Here is an 8,760-nt window from a genome sequence, read left to right as displayed (position 1 = left end):
GTCCTAGGGAAATGGCCTTATGCCACTAGAAGCCATGTTAGAGTTTGGTCATCTTTTAGGGCAGAGCTCAATGAAGTTTAAAAGGAACAAATTAATTCCAAAACTAGGAGAAACCAGATGGCGACATAGGTAAACACCTAAACTGCAGCCTCGCACAACAATTTCAAAACTACAACTAAAAGACAAAACAGACATCATCCAGAACCACTGGAAGGCTGGCTGAGTGGAAATTCTACAACTAGAAGGAAAGAGAAAAGCACACTGAGACTCACAGGAGCTGCAGAAGGCAGAGGTACAGAGGCGTGCGCGCGGAGAGGGCTGGCAACTGAATACACGGCTGGCTTTCTCAATCAGGAGGGAGACAAAAGCTCCCGACTGCTCTGAACTCCAGTTCTGGGTGAGACTCTGGGGACCCAGACTCATTCAGGGAGAAACTGGACTGTCTGGCAGCAGGTGAAACTCGAGGGTGGCTTTCTCTCAGAGGTGCTTGCAGTGATTACCACAGGACACTGAGACACGGGGGCCTATTAGGGCAGGGCTGACGGGAAGCCATCGATGTTTGCTCCACCCTGAGACTCCACCCCATCCAAGCTGAGCGCAGAGGCTTTTGCAAGTCTTATCTCATAAGGGTGTCTCCAGCACAGAAGTTCTCCCAGTGTAGACACAGCTGATCCTCACAGCAAATTGGCCTGGAGGTCAATTCCTCCCAGTGATACCAACAACAATCAAGGCTTAACTACAACAAGACTGTGGACACAGCCCACAAAGGGGTGCATCAAGAGTGTACACCTCAGGTAACTGTGGAGGCTGAGCCACTGGACCCTATAGGACACCTACCACACAAAGCCACTCTATCAACTCAGGGAAGCAGCCAAAATGCGGAGACAAAGAAACAGGTCACAAATTAAAGAAATGGAGGAAAGCAAATGGCTGGATATAGAGTTCAAAACCATGGTTATAAGGTTTTTCAAGAATTTTCTAGAAAAGGCCGATAAATTTAGTGAGACCCTTGAGGATATGAAAAAGGACCAACTAGAAATTAAGCATGCACTGACTGAAATAAAAAAAATATATTATACAGAGATCTAACAGCAGAGTAGAGGATCGCAAGAATCAAGTCAAAGATTTGAAATACAAAGAAGCAAAACACACCCAACTAGAAAAGAAAAAAGAATCCAAAAATATGAAGATAGTGTAAGGAGCCTCTGGGACAACTTCAAGCGTACCAACATCCGAATTATGGGGGTGCCAGAAGAAGTGAGAGAGCAAGATACTGAAAACCTATTTGAAGAAATAATGACCGAAAACATCCCCCACCTGGTGAAAGAAATAGACTTACAAGTCCAGGAAGCGCACAGAACCCCAAACAAAAGGAATCTAAAGAGGACCACACCAAGACACATCATAATTTAAATGCCAAGAGCAAAAGACAATGAGAGAATATGAAAAGCAGCAAGAGAAAAACAGTTACCTACAAGGGAGCACCCATACGACTGTCAGCTGATTTCTCAACAGAAACTATGCAGGCCAGACGGGAGTGGCAAGAAATACTCAAAGTGATGAATAGCAAGAACCTACAACCAAGATTACTCTACCCAGTAAAGCTATCATTCAGAATTGAAGGGCAGATAAAGAGCTTCACAGATAAGAAAAAGCTAAAGGAGTTCATCACCACCAAACCAGGATTATATGAAATGCTGAAAGGTATTCTTTAAGAAGAGGAAGAAGAGGCCAAAACCGATTTGGCTCTGTGGATAGAGCATCTGTCTGCGGACTGAAGGGTCCCAGGTTCGATTCCGGTCAAGGGCATGTACGTTGGTTGTGGGCACATCCCCGGTAGGGGGCGTGCAGGAGGCAGCTGGTCGATGTTTCTCTCTCATTGATGTTTCTAGCTTTCTATCCCTCTCCCTTCCTCTCTGTAAAAAATCAATAAAATATATTTTAAAAAAAAAGAAGAGGAAGAAGAAAAAGGTAAAGATAAAAATTATGAACAACAAATACATATCAACAAGTGAATCTAAAAATCAATTGAATAAAAAACCTGATGAACAGAATAAACTGGTGAATATATAGAATCAGAGGCATAGAAAGGGAGTGAACTGACAATTCTTGGGGGGAAAGGGGTGTGGGGGGTGCAGGAAGAGACTGGACAGAAATCGTACACCTATGGATGAGGACAGTGGGGCGGGGGTAAGAGCAGAGGGTGGGATGGGAACCGGGTGGAGGGGAGCTATGGGGGAAAAAAGAGGAGCAACTGTAATAATCTGAACAATAAAGATTTATTAAAAAACAAAACAAAACAAAAAAACTAGAGCAGTGCTCTCCAACCCATCTAATCCTGTATAGAAAACTAGTGACCCAGTGCATGAAATTCGTGCACATTAAAAGGGGATTAATTAGAGGAAATAATTTAATATTTCTATTTGCCCTTTCTCTATAATAGAAGTGTCAGAGATGAAAGAAAATTAGTAAAATGTATATGAAAACCTTCCTCCTGTCAGAGTCTGGGGCTCACCACGGGACCCAGAGTCAAGTCCCCGCCCACCCACACGCACCTCAAAATCAAGTGAGACCCAGACCTGGCCGGCCTCCCCCACCATTGGGCTAGATCCAGACCTGGCCAGTCCCACCCTTGTCAAGCCCTGCTGGTCAGGGGGCATAGCCTCAGGTCCCCTGGCCCAGTGCCAGGATGGGGGGCGTGGCCTGAGGTCCCCCAGCCCAGACTGGGGTGGGGGGCGTGCCTTGAGGTCCTCCATCAAGCCCCGCCAGGTGGGGGACACGGCCTGAGATCCCCTGTCAATCCCCTCTGGGTGGGGTACGTGGCCTGAGGTCCCCCGTCAAGCCCTGCTGCGCGGGGGCGTGGCCTTAGTTCCCCGACCCAGCGCTGGGGGTGCACCTCTTGAGGTCCCCAGTCAAGCCCCGCTGGGTGGGGGGCACGGCCTGAGGTCCCCTGGCCCGGTGCTGGGGTGGGGGGCGTGGCCTGAGGTCCCCTGTCAAGCCCCACCTGGTGGGGGGAGTGGCCTGAGGTTCCTCCGCCTGGCGCTGAGGCGGGGGGAGCAGCCTAAGGTCCCCTAGCCCAGCACCAGGACAGGAAGCGCACCTTGAGGTCCCTTGTCAAACCCTGCTGGGTGGGGGGTGTGGCCTGAGGTCCCCCGTCAGCCCTGCCAGGTGGGGGACATGGCCTGAGGTCCCCTGTCAAGCCCCACAGTGGAGGGGGAGGACGTAGCCTCAGGTCCCTGCTGATTGCTCATTAAGGCTCTTTTTTTTTAAAATTTCTTTATTGATTAAGGTGTCACATATTTGTCCTCATCCCCCCATTCCCATCCCACACCCCTCCCCACGGATGCCCCCACCCCCCTGTTGTCCTTAACCATGGGTTAGGCTCGTATGCATACACACAAGTCCTTTGGTTGATCTCTCCCCCCCTACCCCCACCTTCCCCTACCCTCTCTCTGAGGCCCGACAGTCTGATTGATGCCTCCTTGTTTCTGGGTCTGTTCTTGTTCATCAGTCTATGTTGTTCATCATTTCCCCTAGATGAGTGAGATCATGTGTTACTAGAAATATACTTATAAGAACCGAATGTGAGATGAGCAATAATAGTTATGCTGATAGGCAAATGAATCAGTCTGTAGTGAGTTTCTTTCTGGACCAACAGTTCTTTTGAGACCCAATTTCAATGTCCACCAGTTCCTTATGTGTACATGTCAGCACTGACTTTTCAGTCTGGATGGTGGACAAATGGTGGTAATGCAGGTCCGACTCCCTCTGGTTTGGTCTCGCCCAGACCCAGGGGCACGGCTTCACCCGGATCCAGGGGCCCACGGCCTCACCCGGACCTGGGACCCAGCCTCACCCGGATCCAGGGGTGCGTGGCCTCACCCAGACCCGGGGGCGCGTGGCCTCACCCGGATCCAGGGGCGCGTGGCCTCACCCGGACCCGGGGGAGCGCGGCCTCACCCGGGCCCAGGACCCAGCTTCACCCGGACCCAGGGGCGTGTGGCCTCTCCCGGACCCAGGGGCGCATGGCCTCACCCGGGCCCGGGACCCAGCCTCACCCTGACCCAGGGGTGCATGGCCTCACCCGGACCCGGGATCCAGCTTTCATTCAGGCTCTTTATGGGAACTTGGCCTCAGCTGTGGGTGCATCCATCTTTGTGACAGAGTGATGGTCAATTAGCATATTCCCTCTTTATTAGACAGGATGGTTTTCCTCTGTTCCAGCCAACTAGCAGAAATCAAAGTAATCATAAAAGGAGAGAATTCCCTTGCACTGATGGAAAGAAGTGAATTATGCAAAAAATGGAGACACAAAAAAGGGGCCAAACAGTGTACAGATGATGTGTTGTAGAACTGTGCACCTGAAACCTGTATAATTTTGTTAGCCCGTCTCACCTCAATAAATTCAATAAAAAGGGCAAAAAAGAAAAAAGGGCCAAAAATTCTAGTATGGGGGTCCACAGAAAGGAGAAAATGAGCACTGGTGAGATCCAAGAGTAAAAAATCCCCTTCCGTGCCTCCAAGATATATCCTGAAGCGGTCCACTTCTCTCCATATTCATGCTACACACCCTAGTTCAGGCCATAACATCTTCCTGGATGTCTCCAGCAGCCTTCTCACTGGTCTCCCTGCTTCATGCTCTTCCCCCCATACAGTCCATTCTCCAAGCAGCAACTGGTGGGCCTTTTAAAATATAAAGTTGGTGGTCATGCACTTAAGACATAGTCCAAACACTGGCTTATGAGGCTTACATCGTCTGGCCCAGGCTGGCCTAATTTCATCTTGTAACAGGCTCCACTTCATTAAGCCCCAGTCTTATTCCTGACTCAGAGCCTTTGCTACTGACATCCTCGCCTCCTGAAATGCTCTCCAGGCTGATTTACACGCACCTGTCTCCTTGTTGAACCTCGGGCCAATTTTCACCTGTTCGGAGTCCTTCCAGGACCCTCCCGTTCACCTTCCAAGTCACTGCCTGTCATATCATCCTGGTTTTAATTTCATCCTCATAGCACTTATAACGATATGAAATTATCTTGTTTATTCTGTTTCTCCCTCTAACATAACAAACTTGTCTGAGTTGCTATGGACATGACTTTGGGCAGTTCGTTCAAGACTTACTACGGGCTTGACATCAAGCCCTGACGTCAAAATAGGTCACAATCCAGCCGCCACTCACTGAATCTGTGCTTATTTCAGGAAAATGGGGATTGCGAAGCCAGTTAGAACCTTCGGAACCAAATGGCATTGTCGCTTGTGACGTCAGCGCACACACAGAGCCGGGGCATGCAAATCAGAGATTGGTCCTTCGAATTTGGGTGGGGCCCCGCCCCCGGCCCCGCCCCCTGCCTCTGCCCTGTTCACGCATGCGCCCAGACCACAGCCTCGCCGCCGCGCCATTTTGCCGGGTTTGAATGTGAGGTGGAAAGGCGGCAGGAGTGGGTAGTACGGCTGCAGTCCGCGGCCGAGATTTTCTTCTCTGTCCCCATATTCCCACCAGGTAAGGCCGGGGTGTGCACGGCCTGGCAGGGTGGCCTCTGGGAATCCCGCTGGGGAAGGGCTGAGGCACTCCCTGCATTCCCGAGCGCTGGGGAGCAAGGACCGCGCCTCTGGGAGAGAGCGGAACGTGGGCCTGTGTGTCGGGCACAGCCCTGGAACGAGGTCTTTGCTTTCGCTCACCGGCCTCGCCTCACCTCGCCTCGCGGAGTCTCAGGTCTGAGGCTCGCCGGGCCTGTAGCGGGTCGAGGACAGCCGCGGCGCGGCCTAACGCGCCTGAGCGCCCGCCCCTTCCCCTTTAGCGCCGTCCTGATTGGCTGCGCCGCCGCGTGTCGCTCGGGAAGGCCGCCGCTCATTGGTCCTGGCCGCGCGTCCGTTCTCGGGACCCGGTCACCCGCAACGTGGGTGGAGTGGCGCGGCAAGGCCTGTCTGGCTGCACCGCGGAGGATGCCGGCCGCCACCCGACCACCCCTTCCCTGGACTCACCTTCTTGAGGAGGAGTGTGCTTCATTTTCTCCGACTGTGAAATGGGCTTGGTGATCTCACTTTGCTGAGTTGTTTGTCAGGATTAAATTCTAGTCCATGTACCTGCCCTGTAGTATGGGATACCCCCTTGGGGGAAACGCTGTGTGGGTTGGTAATTCGGAGCACGGGCTTTGGAATTAGAACGCCTGGGTTCGTTCTAAGATTTAGCCTCTCCCTAGGAGCGTAGCCTAGGGCTATTCACTTCACCTGTCTGAGTCTCCATTTCCTTATCTGCACAATGGGGTTGAAAACGTAGTCTACCTGGTAAAGTGGCTGTGAGGATCCACTGAGTTATTACCGCGCTTTACAGTCCCCTCTCAGGTGACCATTGTCTACCTCCCCCACCCATCTGTCCTCTTTAGCCACGGTGGGCATACCGACCTGCCTTTCTTTTTTCTTAAATGTTCCAAGCTCACGCCCACTGTAAGGCATTTGGGCATGCCTTTCATTTGCGTGGAAATGACCCACATCAGACCTTTGCAAGGCTGGCTCCCTATCCTTCAGGTTTTACTCACCTTAGTTGGACTGTCTTTGACGCACCCTTCCTCAACTCTTCATCACTTCGCACTAGTTTTTACATACTTCATGCATCGATTGTCATCTATAATCCCTTAATAGTTTACTTGTTTGTTGTCTTTCGTGACTGCTAAAATGTAAACTTTGAGAGCAAGGGCCTTGCTTTTGCCTGTCTTGTTCACTGCTGTGTCCAAGTGGCCAGTGCTTGCCATCCGCCAGATACACAATTATTATTATTATTCAGAGATTGTAGCATGCATATTTATGGATATTATTTGCCCGTTAATCTCTGGGAATACAGTGAAAAGCAAAAATGGACAAGGTTCTGTCCCTTGGGTAGCTTATGTTCAGGGAGGGGGGGGGACAACAATACACATAAATGAATTAGATAGTCTCAGATAGGGACAAGTAACAGGAAGTAACAGGTGATTTGATGATGAAGAAGGCTTCTCTGAGGAGGTGACATTTAAGCAGAAACCAGCCATGGAAAGGTGAGGGGACAGAACATTCCAGGCAGAGGGAATAGAAAGTACAAGAGCTCAAGGACAGGAACAAGCTTGGAATAATGGAATATCTGAGGAAAATGCAGTTTGCTAGAGTAGTGTGTGAAGAAGGGAGAGGTATCCAGGGGCCAGGTCACATAGGGCTTTGTAGGCAATTTAAAGAGTTTGGATTTGATACTAAGGTGTATGGTTCTGTGAGCAGAAAGCAGAGGGTGGAGAGATGTTGGGTTATGTTTTTTTTTTTTTAATGTATTTTTATTGATTTCAGAGAGGAAGGGAGAGGGAGAGAGAGAGGTAGAAACATCAATGATTAGAGAGAATTATTGATTGGCTGCCTCCTGCACACCCCCTATGGGGGGATTGAGCCGCAACCCAGGCAGGTGTCCTTGACCAGAATCCAGCCTGAGACTCTTCAGTCTGCAGGCTGACACTCTATCCACTGAGCCAAACCGGCTAGGATTGGGTCATGTTCTTGATGTATGTGTGCCAGATAGTTTTCATACATTGGATCTCTTTTCCTTTCTCCAGATGTAAGGCATTAGAAATGGTTCTGTAATGTGGAGGAAGTATCTAAGGAAAAGGTACACATCTTGGATTAGCTTATGTCATAGATATCTGAGATGGCATTGGAAAGCAGAGCTTTTATTCCCAGAAGTCTTCATCTATAACTGAGGGCCTGTGGGAAGAGGCAAGACTTAGATCCAGCCATTCAACAGGAAAAGCTTAGAATTTAGATATATCTGTCATAATTGATTTGTTGTGGTACATGTTTTTTATTTTTCTGTGTGTGTGTATTGGTAGCGATTTCCAAAGATAGCTTTGTGGTGAAAGTACAGTATCATCCCTCATTTAAAGACAAAATAATGAATTTTCTATTAATAGTTTGAGTATTTATTTTAAAATCAATAACACTTTACATTTATATATTTAATATATAATGTATTACATTATATATTAAATATATATAATGTAATACATTATATATTATTATATATAATATATAATGTTTCTCTTCAGATCGAAAATTTAATATTTTAAAGTACCTTCATCTGTGGTTAAATAAGAACTTAATTAGCCTTGGATCTTGCTGATATATTGTGAATACCTATGGAGTATTCTCTAAAATTACCTGGTGTGTCATGCTTTCCCAAATCAGGGCTAAGCTTACATTTTGGTTTTATAGACATTCTTTGTGTGTGTTTTTTTTAATTTATTGATTTTTTTACAGAGAGGCAGGGAGAGGAATAGAGAGGTAGAAACATCGATGAGAGAGAAACATCGATCAGCTGCCTCCTGCACACCCCCTACTGGGGATGTGCCGACAACCAAGGTACATGCCCTTGACCAGAATAGAGCCTGGGACCCTTCAGTCCACAGGCTGATGCCCTATCCACTGAGACAAACCGGTTAGGGCTTATAGACATTCTTACTAAGGAGATATAAAAAGGGTTTGTTGACAAATATTTAGTCCCTTATCTAACATTAAAATTCTAGGAACTATGTAGTATTTTAACTTTCAGAGATTGTAGCATGCATATTTATGAAACATCATCCTCCCCATACACATACACTTTTTCCCCTAACATGCTTTTTAAAAAATTTAAAAAATAGTTTTATCCTAGCACCTCAACTTGTTCATTTTAGGGTTATTCTATCACATGGCCTTAGAATCAGCTTTCTCCACTTCTTCCTGTTTGTCAAAATTGACCAGAATAAATGTGAA

At 48.1% G+C, this 8,760-nt stretch overlaps 1 protein-coding gene across 1 annotated transcript in view; it reads left to right on the top strand.

Moving 5' to 3' along the window:
• The first annotated feature begins 5,364 nt into the window (after positions 1-5,364).
• CSE1L (chromosome segregation 1 like) overlaps positions 5,365-8,760 on the top strand; it is a 52,447-nt gene continuing 49,051 nt past the window's right edge. The window contains exon 1 of the mRNA XM_079784875.1: positions 5,365-5,497. The gene's annotated coding sequence lies outside the window, so the exon portion shown is untranslated. The remainder of the gene's footprint in view (positions 5,498-8,760) is intronic.

This window comes from Cnephaeus nilssonii, assembly GCF_951640355.1.
Source record: "Cnephaeus nilssonii genome assembly, chromosome: 11".
Lineage (NCBI taxonomy): Eukaryota > Metazoa > Chordata > Mammalia > Chiroptera > Vespertilionidae > Cnephaeus > Cnephaeus nilssonii.
The sequence above is the reverse complement of the archived record's forward strand: the minus strand, read 5'-3'. Positions and strand labels throughout refer to the sequence as shown.